A 14,742-nucleotide genomic window follows, 5' to 3' on the forward strand; every position below is an offset into this window, starting at 1 on the left:
AAGAGGGCAGTGGATTAGGATTCCGGGAAGCTCACTCTGTCACTCCCTGCTGTGTACCTCTAAACTTTGTGTGTTTTCTCATCCTTAAAATGAGGATAATAATCATATTGGCCTTATACGGGATGTCTGAGACACCAAAGGCCAACGTGGAGACAGGAATTCTGAGTGCAGGACATTGAATTTGGAGGCGATCTAAGGGAGCACAGCGAGGGAGTTGGTGAGTAGGTTACAGCTGTGGGCATTGGGGTCAATGCCGCTAGGACTGCTGTGTAACAGATTACTCCAAAATGTAATGGCTTAAGCAAGAACTATTTATTATACTTACATTTCCTGTAGACGAGGGATTCAGAACTGGCTTATCTGGGCAGCTCTGGCTCAAGACCTCTGGTAAGATAATAGTCAAGACGGTGGTCAGAGCAGCAGCATCTGAAGGCTCGAGTGGGGCTGCAGGATCCCGCTCCAAGGAGGCCCCACCACGTGGCTGGTGCATGGGCGCTGGTTGTTGGTGGGACGCCTCGTCCCTCGCTGTGCGGGCCTCCCCGCGAGCTGCCTGTGTGTTCTCATGACATGGCTAGAGGCCATGTTTTCACCGCCTCAGCTTGGAAGTCTCATCATGTTCTAGTCATCAGAAGTGTCACTTATGTCGCTTGCATTTGAGGGCAGGGGAATTAGGCTTCACCTTTTTAAGGACTGCAGTTTAAAGAATTTGTTGACATATTTTAGGACTGCCACTTACTCCGTGTGACTCTTATGGAATACACTTTAGAATTTTCTTTTTTCCTGAGAATAGAAGAAGCTGGGCTGTTTATGTTCCGATTCCCACCTCTATGGGTTGAAGATCTGGTTGGTGATCTGAGGGCAGGAATGGGTGATAGTAGGGAGGAAGGTGGTTCTCCTGTTCTGAATGGTGCTTAATAGACATTCCCTGGGGCTCCAGGGGGTGCTGAGGGGTACCACTGACAAGATGTACCACCCCGGACTGAGAGCTGCCCCCAGGCAGAGCCCCTGGTGCCCCCTCAGCACGGGCCAGTGCAGGGCGCTGAGCTCAGTGTAAAGCTCAGTCAGAACCTAGCTCTTACCTGATTATTTCCACTTATCATGACTTGAAAACCTGCCTTTTTTGCCATCATCTTTTTCAGCTGAAAACGAGACTGAGGCTCTTATTCTTTTTCTTAAGCTGCCCTTGCTCGGATTAGCAAAGGATTTCCAAATACCACGTATATTGGAGATTGTTTGGTAAAATACACACACATACTTGCATCCATAGAGACAAATAGCACCTCTCTCTGCTCTGCTATTTCTAGCACTAACCTTCATTTATGATGCCATATTTATGTAATTACAGTGCCGCAGTGGTAGATCATGATTTCAAAACACAATCATAATCACCATCAGAAGAAATGGGGAAGATGAAAAACATACACAAAGCAATTAAAAAGTCCTTGTGAATGAATTTTCCCAGTGCCTCCTGTTTCGGGTCATGGGATGCTCTACCTCCAGACGCATGTGTGTCTATGCGTATGTGTTTACATTTCTGCTCTTAGTATATACCTGGGCCAAGGTATATATACCCAGTGAAATGACTTATCCCTTGGAGATTGCCATCCATCTGCTTGATTAGATTTTTCTGTTCATTTATCTGTGGTCTTTTTTAAAAAAGTTATTTATTTGGCTGTGCCAGGTCTTAGTTGCGGCATGCAGGATCTTTAGCTGTGGCGTGCGAGATCTAGTTCCGTGACCAGGGATCGAACCTGGCCCCCTGCTTTGGGAGTGCGGTGTCTTAGCCACTGGACCACCAGAGACGTCCCAGTCATCTGTGGTCTTAATGGTCAGGGGATCTTGGCCGCAGTGTAATTTCTATGACACATGTATCCCTGCCTCCCAGGTGGCTCAGTGGTAAAGAATCTGCCTGCCAATGCAGGAGACGCGGGTGTGATCCCTGGGTCAGGAAGATCCTCTGGAGAAGGAAATGGCAACCCGCTCCAGTATTCTTGCCTGGGGAATCCCATGGACAGAGGAGCCTGGTGGACGACAGTCCGTAGGGTTGCAAAGAGTTGGACACAACTGAGCAATTAAACAACAACAGTCCCTGCTTTATACTCCTTCCTGCTGACGGCACTTTTTATACGTTCAGTTCTGTTGCTCAGTTGTGTCTGACTCTTTGCAACCCCATGGACTGCAGCACGCCAGGCTTCCCTGTCCATCACCAACTCCTGGAGCTTGCTCAGACTCATGTCCATCAAGTTGGTGATGCCGTTCAACCATCTCACACATTAATTCCTTAGTAATATTTAGAGTTGTTTCTCTATGCTTGAAAAATAATTCCCCAGTTCCAGAATCCATGTGTCGCTCTATGCCTGTCTTCCCAGTCCCCCTCCCCACTTTATCCTTCTGCAGCACCCCTCCATCCCCATCTGTGCTGCTGCTGCTAAGTCGCTTCAGTCGTGTCCGACTCTGTGCGACCCCATAGATGGCCGCCCACCAGGCTCCTCTATCCCTGGGATTCTCCAGGCAAGAACACTGGAGTGGGTTGCCATTTCCTTCTCCAATGCGCGAAAGTGAAGTCGCTTACTTGTGTCCGACTCTTCACGACCCCCCAGACTGTGGCCTACCAGGCTGCCCCGTCCATGGGATTTTCCAGGCAAGCGTACTGGAGTCGGGTGCCATTGCCTTCTCCAGACCCCATGGGTGAGATGCCGGCTAATTCAAAAGCATCCTATTTTCTCTGCGGGGGCCCCTTGCCAGCTGGAAGCTCAGGGCTCCATGTTACTTTGTGTTGAGGATACCGCCTGTCCAGCTTGCTGCATTCTGTGAACCTACTGAAACCCTAGGCAAGTCTCTTTGCAGTGCCTAGAAAACCCAATTCTTTTCTCTGCCATTTCTGGCTTATGTGTAGCGAAAGCACAGTATGCTCTGCCAAATCTTAAAACCTTAAAGCAGTTTATATATCCCATTCAGGGACTGCCTTTTTCTTCCAGCAAGTTCCCTGTGGCTATTACACACGAAATCTCACCCTGAATTACGTATTTGAAAACATAAAGGAAAGTATTCCTTTAGTATGTTACAACTTGCGGGATTGGAGAAGACTTTGGGGGAAAGTGACTATTTAAATTATTATTAATTTTTTATTGCTGGGACTTCAAACAGTAGTTACTCATTACTTTGAATCAAAAGCTCTCACCGAGTCCATAAGATGAAGTGTTTTATCCATCTGTCTACCGTCAACACCCCTGGCCTGTTTGTCCCTGACGATTGTGCTCTTTCGTGAGGGGCGAGGGGGAGGCTTTAGGAAGGAGTGGTGGTGGGGGAGTGAGCCTGTGTGTTCAGCCCTTTCTATTTCTTCTTTAAAGTGCTGCTGCGCAAGTCCACAGGCGTTGCAACAGACGTGTCCCCTACAGCCAGTGCTTCCTTTGGGTCAGCACGGAGGGAGGAGGGTATGCCACCTCTAGCCAGCTTTCATTCTGCCAGCTTTAACATTTCATTCTTGATAGCTACTTTATAGCTCTTTTAATGGTCGCTGGAGGGAGATCTGTTGTTTAAAAGATGGGTTGGGAGAGGGAGTGTCTGGGTGTACCTTTTGGTCTGTGTCATTCATGACTGACTTCAAACCCAGAAAACAAATTAATTCTAGGAAATTAATTCAGTCTGTTAATTGAAGCAATAGCCTATTTTCAAGTAATTTAAAAGATGAGATATGAATTTCTTTATGTAGATGGCTTTTACTGACCTAAGGCAAGGAGACCTGCTTTCCTAGGAATTCCTTTCCTCCTGCTTCTGAAACCCTACTCTTGTTTACCTGCTGGCTGAAGAGCTTCGTCTCCTGTTTCCTCCATCACTGATAGAATTTTCTCTCATCTGTGACTGACTGCGCACACTCTAATAAATTAAGTACGCGGAATTGCTGTGTTACAGGTACAGGTGTGGGAATCCAGTGAAGTGTAGCAAATTATTTTTATCTCCTGCTCCCTGTTGAGCAGCGGTTGTTACTCTATTATCTATGTTTTGAATCTAGTTCTTTGGGCCTCAAAGCCTAAAAGTAGCTTCTGTGCACAGTTTTATGGTCTTGGGGGTGCCAGCGACAGCTATAAATCCTTTGGTTGAGCCATATCTACTTTGCACATCCTGAAAATATGTTCAGCTCTGTTTCCCCCCCGCACAGGTATATATCGTGGCTGATAGTGACATTACTTCCACATCTTTTTCTGTTTCCCTTCTTCACAAACCCACTGTGGAGCTGACAGCTTGAACGAACAGCAAAGAAAGCATGGCCTTGCGCCCACACTGGGCCGACCTTCGTTCTTCTTTAGCTGGTAATGGCTTAGTGTTGGCATCCTGGGAGGTTTGCAAGAGCCAGCCTCTCTTTTTCCGAGGCTACAGATAGATTCTATGGGGGGCGGCGGGGAGAGTGCCATGGTGGAAAACTGGTGTTCAGGTGTTCTGTCTGGGCACTTTGAGACCACAAGGAAAGACCTTGGTGTCATTATGCCTGCCTGTGACAAGATGGTCAGCATGTCTTTATAATCTCGTTCTGGAGTGGGAGAAACCAGGGAATCGGAACCATGCATTTCCATCAGCCATAAAGGCAGGTGTAACCATTGCACTTTGGTGTGTTTACACGCAGAACGGAGGAGATGTGAGGAGGAAGAGAGAATTGGAGGAGGTGGGTGAAGGTGTGGCTTGTGCTCAGAACAGGTGGGCAACTAGGAAGCAGCTGATTTTCTTCTGTCTGCGTCCTTCTACTGTCGGCTTGGATTCTCCTCATCCTGGTTTGGTCACGATGCCTTGGGGCCTCTAGAGCTATCTCATGCCCTACCTTGGCCTACACTTTCTGCATTGTCTTACCCACGACCTGTTTCAAACTCCCAAGGAAGAGAGCCCAGTGGGCCTAGCTTGTCTTTTCGCCTGTGTCCACCCCAGAGGCTGGGATTTGGCTGCTCTCGTGTTCGGTCTGCAGCCCTGGCCATGGCTGGAATGGGAGGGCCACGTGCTGGAGGACAGACTCATGCTCTGCTTAGGCTGTGGTTAGGCACCTCCTGTGGAAATGGGCTAGAGGCCTTCCACATGGCAGGCACACCCTACTCATGTCTGTGACAGATTGTGTACCCTGCAAAGTATGGGACCAAAGAGCCCACAGACAAAGGATTGTAGCACATGGCCATCAAAGGGTGCTGGGTTTCCATACTTTTGGTTCAAAAGAAAAGGCTTCCATGCGAAAGTCTGCATGTAGCAGGAAACCACCACACCCGCTACAAACAAAGAGGCATGGAGAGTGATTTTTATACGGAAACATGTATCAGTTGGTTCAGTTGCTCAGTCCTGTCCAGCTCTTTGTGACCCCATGGAGTGCAGGACACCAGGCCTCCCTATCCATCACCAACTCCTGGAGTTTACCCAAACTCATGTCCATTGAGTTGGTAATGCCATCCAACCATCTCATCCTCTGTCATCCCCTTCTCCTCCCATCTTCAATCTTTCCCAGCATCAGGGTCTTTTCAAATGAGTTAGTTCTTCACATCAGGTGGCCAAAGGATTGGAGTTTCAGCTTCAACATCAGTCCTTCCAATGAAGACCCAGGACTGATCTCCTTTAGGATGGACTGGTTGGATCTCCTTGCAGTCCAAGGGACTCTCAAGAGTCTTCTCCAACACCACAGTTCAAATGCATCAGTTCTTCTGTGCTCAGCTTTCTTTATAGTCTGACTCTCACATCCATATGTAACTACTGGAAAAACCATAGCCTTGACTAGATGGACCTTTGTTGGCAAAGTAATGTCTCTGCTTTTTAATATGCTGTCTAGGTTGGTCATAGCTTTTCTTCCAAGGAACAAGTGTCTTTTAATTTCATGGCTGCAGTCACCATCTGCAGTGATTTTGGAGCCCCCCAAAATAAAGTGTGCCACTGTTTCCACTGTTTCCCAATCTATTTGCCATGAAATGATGGGATGGGACCAGATGCCATGATTTTAGTTTTCTGAATGTTGAGCTTTAAGCCAACTTTTCATCAAGAGGCTCTTTAGTTCTTCTTCACTTTCTGCCATAAAGGTGGTATCATCTGCATATCTGAAGTTATTGATATTTCTCCCAGCAATCTTGATTCCAGCTTGTGCTTCATCCAGCCCAGCATTTCTCATGATGTAGCCTGCATATAAGTTAAATAAGCAGGGTGACAATATACAGCCTTGATGTACCCCTTTTCCTATTTGGGATCAGTCTGTTGTTCCATGTCCAGTTCTAACTGTTGCTTCCTGACCTGCATACAGATTTCTCAGGAGGCAGGTCAGGTGGTCTGGTATTCCCATCTCTTTCAGAATTTTCCACAGTTTATTGTGATCCACACAGTCAAAGGCTTTGGCATAGTCAATAAAATAGAAATAGATGTTTTTCTGGAACTCTCTTGCTTTTTCAATGATCCAGCGGATGTTGGCAATTTGATCTCTGGTTCCTCTGCCTTTTCTAAAACCAGCTTGAACATCTGGAAGTTCATGGTTCATGTATTGCTGAAGCCTGGCTTGGAGAAAAATGTGAGATAAGTGTAATTGTGTGGTAGTTTGAGCATTCTTTGACATTGCCTTTCTTTGAGATTGGAATGAAAACTGACCTTTTCCAGTCCTGTGGTCACTGCTGAGTTTTCCAAATTTGCTGGCATATTGATTGCAGCACTTTCACAGCATCGTCTTTTAGGATTTGAAATAGCTCAACTGGAATTCCATCACCTCCACTAGCTTTGTTCATAGTGATGCTTCCTAAGGCCCACTTGACTTCACATTCCAGGATGTCTGGCTCAAGGTGAGTGATCACACCATCATGATCATCTTGGTCGTGAAGATCTTTTTTGTATAGTTCTTCTGTGTATTCTTGCCAACTCTTCTTAATATGTTCTGCTTCTATTAAGTCCATACCGTTTCTGTCCTTTATTAGGGTCCGTCTTCGCATGAAATATTCCCTTGGTATCTCTAATTTTCTTCAAGAGATCTCTAGTCTTTCCCATTTTATTGTTTTCTTCTATTTCTTTACACTGATCATTGCAGAAGGCTTTCTTATCTCTCCTTGCTGTTCTTTGGAAATCTGCATTCAAATGGGTATATCTTTCCTTTTCTCCTTTGCTTTTCACTTCTCTTCTTTTTACAGCCATTTGTAAGGCCTCCTCAGAGAGCCATTTTGCTTTTTTGCATTTCTTTTCCATAGGGATGGTTTTGATCCCTGTCTCCTGTACATTGTCACGAACCTCTGCCCATAGTTCATCAGGCACTCTGTCTATCAGATCTAGTCCCTTAAATCTATTTCTCACTTCCACTGTATAATCGTAAGGGATTTGATTTAGGTCATATCTGAATGGTCTAGTGGTTTTCCCTACTTTCTTCAACTTAAGTCTGAATCTGGCAATAAGGAGTTCATGATCTGAGCCACAGTCAGCTCCCAGTCTTGTTTTTGCTGACTATATAGAGCTTCTCCATCTTTGGCTGCAAAGAATATAATCAGTCTGAGTTTGGTGTTGACCATCTGCTGATGTCCATGTGTAGAGTCTTTTCTTATGTTTTTGGAAGAGGGTGTTTGCTCTGATCATTATGTTCCCTTGGCAAAATTCTATGAGTCTTTGCCCTGTTTCATTCTGTACTCCAAGGCTAAATTTGCCTGTTACTTCAGGTGTTTCTTGACTTCTTACTTTTGCGTTGCAGTCCCCTACAATGAAAAAGATATCTTTTTTGAGTGTTAGTTCTAAAAGGTCTTGTAGGTCTTCATAGAACTATTCGATTTCAGCTTCTTCAGCATTACTGGTTGGGGCATAGCCTTGGGTTACCATGATATTGAATGGTTTGCCTTGGAAACGAATAGAGATCATTCTGTCGTTTTTGAGATTGCATCCAAGTACTGTATTTCGGACTCTTTTGTTGACTATGATGGCTATTCATAGTATAAGTTCTGTATGGAAACATTTATAAATAGTCATTTGTGCCCTTAGAGAATGGATGGAAGACCAAAGATGGAATAAAGGCACAAAGAACCTTTCTTTTCCTTTTTCTGCTTGAGAAAACTCACCCAAGGGCTAGGGTTTTTAATTTTCTGTTGTTCTGAGATATGAAGGCCAACGTATGTAACCCAGAAGATGCAGGAGGCTTGCTTGCCCCCGGAGGTCCCTATGTGTTTCTTTTTAGTCCCTAAATTCCATGGTGCATGGAGCTTTAAATCCCAGATTTCTGCTACTTCACAGGGTGGGGATCCAAGTGGGAAGGGTTTTCTTTGCTACTTAGCTTCTAATTCTTTGCAACTTCCCTTGCCCTGTAGGGTGTCCACTGGAACATGAAATTGCCTCTTTGGGGAGGGTTTTCAGGGGGCCATGGGAGGGGTATCATCGTAAAGCATGAAGTCATTGCCATTGCCACCTCTTGGGCCTTCTTCCCTTTCTCCTTGCCCTGCTCCTCACTGCTCCCTCCCAGATATCTTCAAATGGCAGGAGGTCTTCCATGTCTCTTTTTTTCTGTCTTTCAGAATAACTCAACAGTCTGTCGGGATTTCCTCTCTCTGGTTTGCTGCCTCAATCTTATTTTAAAAATCTAAACAAAATTGAGGAATCTCCACCTGGTGGTCTCTGCTTATAAAAAAAGGCAGTTGGGGTTATAACTATCATACAGGTAACAAATAAGGTATGTTGTACTTTGTAATTTAAAAAACCCCACTGAAGTGTGAGATTAGAATTGTTATCTGTTTTTTGTCAATGAGAAAATTTGAGCACCGAGGTTAAGAGACTTGAGTTCACGATGCAATCAGCTTGGCAGCTTCAATTCCAACATGAGGGCTGTAAATCCAATAGATTCATGAAATGTCCTAGGCTTCACACACCTGCATTTCAGCAAGACTGTCTATTTGTTAACACAGCCTTGGTGGAACAGGTGGATCTATATTCCTGCACAACTGGGTGGATCTCTTTCTGGATGAATAGTCATTGCCAGACACTGCTAATTAGTGAATCATGATCAAATGAAAAAAATTAGCATAAACTTTTGGCACTTGGTGGTATGTAAGTGCTCACATCCCCTCCTGAGAGCACCGTGACGCCATCTGGGACACAGCCTGTCCTCCACTGTGAGCAGCTTCAGTGGAATCTTTCTGTGGCAGATGCTAAAGGGGCTTGTCAGCCAGATCCTTCCTCCTACTTTCTGGTCCAGCCAGGAGCCAGTCATAGCGCCTGAGCTCAGCCAAGAGGACCTTTCATTAGTTCTTCACATCTTGAGTAGAGTGACATAGATAAAGAAATGGTGGTTAGAGCTTCCTGGGCAAGATGGCCATGTTCCTGAATTTGGCACTGCCGGCTTCCATTGCTCCCAGACATGATTCTTCGATTTCCTTTTAATCCATGGTGGTGATGGTTGAGTCACCAAGTTGTGTCTGACTCTTGCAACCCCAGGCTCCTCTGTCCATAGGATTTCCCTGGAAGAAATATAAGAATACTGGAGTGGATTGCCATTTCCCTCTCCAGGTTGTCTTCCCAACCCAGGGATTGAACCCAGGTCTCCTACATTGCAGGCAGTCTCTTTACAAACAAGGGAACCCGTTTTAAAATCCATCTCTTTTGCCTAATTTCCAAGAATGTCTTTCTGTTCACTGAGCCAAAGTACCTACACCAGAACAGATTTTCTAGTGTGTGTCACACTCTGTCCATGTCTCTTTGTCTTCTTTTTATTATTTTTCAATGACTAGGATAAAAATACAGATAATACTAGGGTCCAGAATGATCACAACAAATAGAAATGATGAATTAATAGGTGGTTTTACTAATAAGGTTGCTTGCAGTTTGGCATTTCAGATGCTAAAATCTAGTTACACACCAGCTTAGGTAAGTGGGAGGCTCATGTGTTAGAGAGATAATAAGAGTCTCTTTTGAAGACCTAGCTATTGAGATGCTCCGAGGCAGGTATTGTTATCACATAGTGAAGGAAATCAAGGCCGTGGTTCCTCAGCTGACATGTGATAGCTGTAGAATTCAAGTTCAAATTCTGGCTTTTCTTGTTATGTTACAGTTAGTAGTCAAAGCTGTAATCAGAGGGGATTGTGCCAGAGACCAGGACCAGTGAGGGCAGCTCTGGGTCCAAAGGCTGTGGTAGTTTCAGCAGATGTGGGCCCCAGGGATGTTTTAACCCAGGAGCTGAGGCAAAGAATCCTGTAAGGGACAATTAAAATCAAACTTGTGTTCATGCATTGCAAGACTCAACATAGCAAAGATGTCAGTTTTCCCAGAATTGATTTATAGGTTGAATGCAAATCTTATCAAAATCCCAGCATGGTTTTTAATAGACACAGACAGGCTTATTTAAAAATTTACATGAAAGTGCACAGGACTTAGAATAACTAAAATATTTTGGAAAAAAAGAATACAGCGGGAGTAGTCATGCTACCCTCTCATGTATCACAGCCTTGTCATGGCGAAGGGGCTTGTGTAACTCAGTGAAGTTATGAGCCATGCTGTGCAGGGCCACCCAAGATGGATGGGTCATAGTGAAGAGTTCTGACAAAATACGGTCCACTAGAGGAGGAAATGGCAACCCACTGCAGTATCCTTACCTTGAGACCCCCATGAACAGTATGAAAAGGTGAAAAGATATGATACCAGAAGATAAGCCCTCCCCCCAGGTTGGAAGGTGTCTGGTATGCTAGTGGGGAAGAGCAGAGGGCAATTATTAATAGCTCCAGAAAGTGACTGGGCCAAAGCAGAAATGATGCTCAGTTGTGGATGTGACTGGTGGTGAAAGTAACGTCTGATGCTGTAAAGAACCATATTGCATAGGAACCTGGAATGTTAGGTCCATGAATCAAGATAAATTGGAAGTGGTCAAGCAGGAGATGGCAAGAGTGAAGGTCAGTATCTTAGGAGTCAGTGAACTAAAATGGACAGGATTGACCAAATTTAATTCAGATGACTATTATATCCACCACTGAGGGCAAGAATCCCTTAGAGGAGATGGAGTAGCCATCATAGTCAACAAGAGTCCAAAATACAGTACTTGGGTGCAACCTCCAAAACGACAGAATGATCTGTTTCTGTCCAAGGCAAACCACTCAACATCACAGTAATCCAAGTCTGTGTCCCAACCACAGATGCCAAAGAAGCTGCAGTTGAATGGTTCTATGAAGACCTACGACACCTTCTTACTAATGCCGAAAAAAGATATCCTTTTCGTCATGGGGGATTGAAATGCAAAATTAGGGAGTCAACAGGCAAGGTTGGCCTTGGAAGACAAAATAAAGCAGCATAAAGGCTAGCAGAGTTTTGTCAAGCAAACACATTGGTCATAGCAAACACCCTTTTCCAACATTGCAAGAGGTGACTACATATGAATATCACCAAATAGTCAGTACAGAAGTCAAACTGATTATATTCTTTGTACTCGAAGATGGAGAAGCTCTGTACAGACAGCAAAAACAAGACTGGGAGCTGACTGTGGCTCAGATCATCAGCTCCTTATTGCAAAATTCAGGCTTAAATTGAAGAAAGTAGGGAAAGCCACTAGGCCATACAAGGATGACCTAAATCAAATCCCTTATGATTATTCAGTGCAGGTGATGGATATATTCAAGGGATTAGATCTGGTGGACAAAGTGCCTGAAGAACTATGGACAGAGATTTGTACCATTGTGCAAGAGGCAGTGACCAAAACCGTCTTAAATGAAAAGGAAACACAAGAAGTCAAAGTGATTGTCTGAGGAAGTGTAGGCAGATATACCCCACTGAATGCAGAGTTCCAGAGAATAGCAAGGAGAGAGAAGGCCTTCTTAAATGAACAATGCAAAGAAATAGAGGAAAATAATAGAATGGGAAAGACTAGAGATCTCTATAAGAAAATTGGAGATATCAAGGGAGCATTTCATGCAAGGAAGGGCACAATAAAGGACAGAAACAGTCAGGACCTAACAGAAGCAGAAGGTATTAAGAAGAGGTGGCAAGAATACACAGAACTATACAAAAAAGATCTTCATGACCCAGGTAATCAGGATGGTGTGATCACTCACCTAGAGCCAGACATCCTGGAATGCAAAGTCAAGTGAGCCTTAGGAAGCATCACTATGAACAAAGCTAGTGGAGGTGATGGAATTCCAGTTCCACTATTTCAAATCCTAAAAGATGATGCTATGAAAGTGCTTTACTCAATATGCTAGCAAATTTGGAAAACTCAGCAGTGGCCACAGGACTGGAAAAGGTCAGTTCTAATCCCAAAGAAGGACAATGCCAAAGAATGTTCAAACTACTGTACATTTGTGCTCATTTTACACACTAACAAGGTTGTCCTCAAAGTTCTTTAAGCTAGGCTTCAGCACTATGCGAACTGAGAACTTCCAGATGTACAAGCTGGGTTTTGAAGAGGCAGAGGAACCAGGGATCAAATTGCCAACATTTGTTGGATCACGGAGAAAGCAAGGGAGTTGTAGAAAAACATCTACTTCTGCTTCATTGACTCTGCTAAAGCCTTTGACTGTGTGGATCCCAGCAAACTGGAAAATTCTTCAAGAGATGGGAGTACTAGATCACCTTACCTGATTCCTGAGAAACCTGTATGTGGGTTAAGAAGCAACAATTAGAACTGGACATGAAACAACTGAGTGGTTCCAAATTGGGAAAGGAGTATGACAAGGCTGTATAGTGTCTCTGTGGTTATCTAATTTATATGCAGAGTACATCATATGAAATGCCTGACTGCATGAATCACAAGCTGAAACAAGATTGCCAGGAGACCTATCAACAACCTCATATATGCAGATGATACCACTGTAATGGCAGAAAGTTAAAAGAACCTAAAGAGCCTCTTGATGAGGGTGAAAAAGCTGGCTTGAAATTCAACATTCAGAAAACTAAGATCATGGCATCTTGTCCCATCACTTCATGGCAAATGGAGGGGGAAAAGTAGAAGCAGTGACAGATTCTTTTTTCTTGGGCTCCAAAATCACTGCAGTCACTGACTGCAACCATGAAATTAAAAGACTCTTGCTCCTTGGCAGGAAAGCTATGAGAAACCCAGATAGCATATTCGAAAGCAGAGACATCACTTTGCCAACAAAAGTCTGTATAGTCAAAGCTATGGTTTTTCCAGTAGTCATGTGGAGATGTGAGAATTGGACCCTAAAGAAGACTGAGTGCCAAAGGGATGATGCTTTCAAATTGTGGTGCTGGAGAAGACTCTTGATAATCTCTTGGACTGCAAGATCAAACCAGTCAATCCTAAATGAAATTAGCCCTGAATATTCACTGGAAGGACTGATGCTGAAGCTGAAACTCAAATCATTTGGCCATCTGATACGAAGAGCCAACTCATTGGAAAAGACCCTGATGGTGGGAGAGATAAAAGGCAAAAGGTAAAGGGGGCAGCAAAGGATGACATGGTTAGATATTAATAGCTTCATTGACTCAATGGACATGAATTTGAGCAAACTCCGGGAAATAGTGGAAGAGGGAGATAGTTGAAGACAGAGGTGCCTGAGGTGTTGCAGTCTATGGGACTGCCAAGGGTCGGGCATGACTTAGCGACTCAACAACAACAACGGCAATAACAATCATGCTACCTGATGTTAAAGCTTGTTGTTTAGTTGCTAAGTTGTTTCTGATTCTTTCGAGGCCTCATGGGCTGTGGCCCACCAGACTCCCTTGTGTATGGGGTTTTCCAGGCAAGAATACTGGAATGGGTTGCTATTTCCTTTTCTAGGGGATCTTCTCATACAGGGATTGAACCTGCATCTCCTAGTTAGTGGGCAGATTGTTTACCACTGAGCCACCTGGGAAGCTGATGTTAAAACTTACTGTATAGCTGTAGTAGTCATCATACAGCGTGGTGTCTGATGGACAGGATTGAATGGACAGTTTAATGAATCGAGCAGAACAGAGATATCCTGGTTATAGACCCACACAATTATGCCCAGCTGATTTTTGACAAAGTTGGAAAAGCAATCCGATGGGGAAAAATGGTCTTTTCAACAAATGATGCTGTAACAGTTGGACATCCATAGGCAGAATAAACAAAGCCCCAAACGAAATCTCATATCTTCTGCAAAAATGAACTCAAAGTTTGCATGTTATTCTCTCAGTTGTGTCCAACTCTTCATGACCCCATGAACTGTAGCCCACCAGGCTCCTCTGTCCATGGGGATTCTCCAGGCAAGAATACTGGAGTGGGTTGCCATGCCCTCTTCCAGGGGATCTTCCCAACCCAGGGATCAAACCCAGGTCTCCCACATTGCAGGCAGATTCTTTACCACCTGAGCCACCAGGAAAGCAACTCAAAGTGTGTCACGATTTAAATGTAAAACTACAAAATCTTTATGAAAAGGACATAGAAAGCATTTAGGACATGGGGCTAGTGGAGAGTTTCTTGATGTCATGGGGGGACTGATACCAAAAGTATGAGCCATAAAAGTTGATAAACTGGATATCATTAAAATAAAAAACTTTTGCATTGCTCAGCTGTTCAGGATAAAAACACAAGCTACTGACTGAGAGAAAATATTTGCAAGCACATGTTTAGCAAAGACCTTATATCTAAAATATACAAAGAACTCTTAAAACTCCACAGTAAAAATTAAACAAACAATCCAGTTAGAAAACGAACAACAGATGTGAACAGACATTTCACTGAGAAGAATATGCAGATGGCAAATGAGCATATGAAAAAATAGTAAATATCATTAGCTACTGGGGAAGTGCAAATTAAATCTTCCATGAGATATCACTACACACCTATCAGAATGAGAAAAAGAAACAATA

Source organism: Budorcas taxicolor, chromosome 1 (genome assembly GCF_023091745.1).
Source record: "Budorcas taxicolor isolate Tak-1 chromosome 1, Takin1.1, whole genome shotgun sequence".
Taxonomy (NCBI): Eukaryota; Metazoa; Chordata; class Mammalia; order Artiodactyla; family Bovidae; genus Budorcas; species Budorcas taxicolor.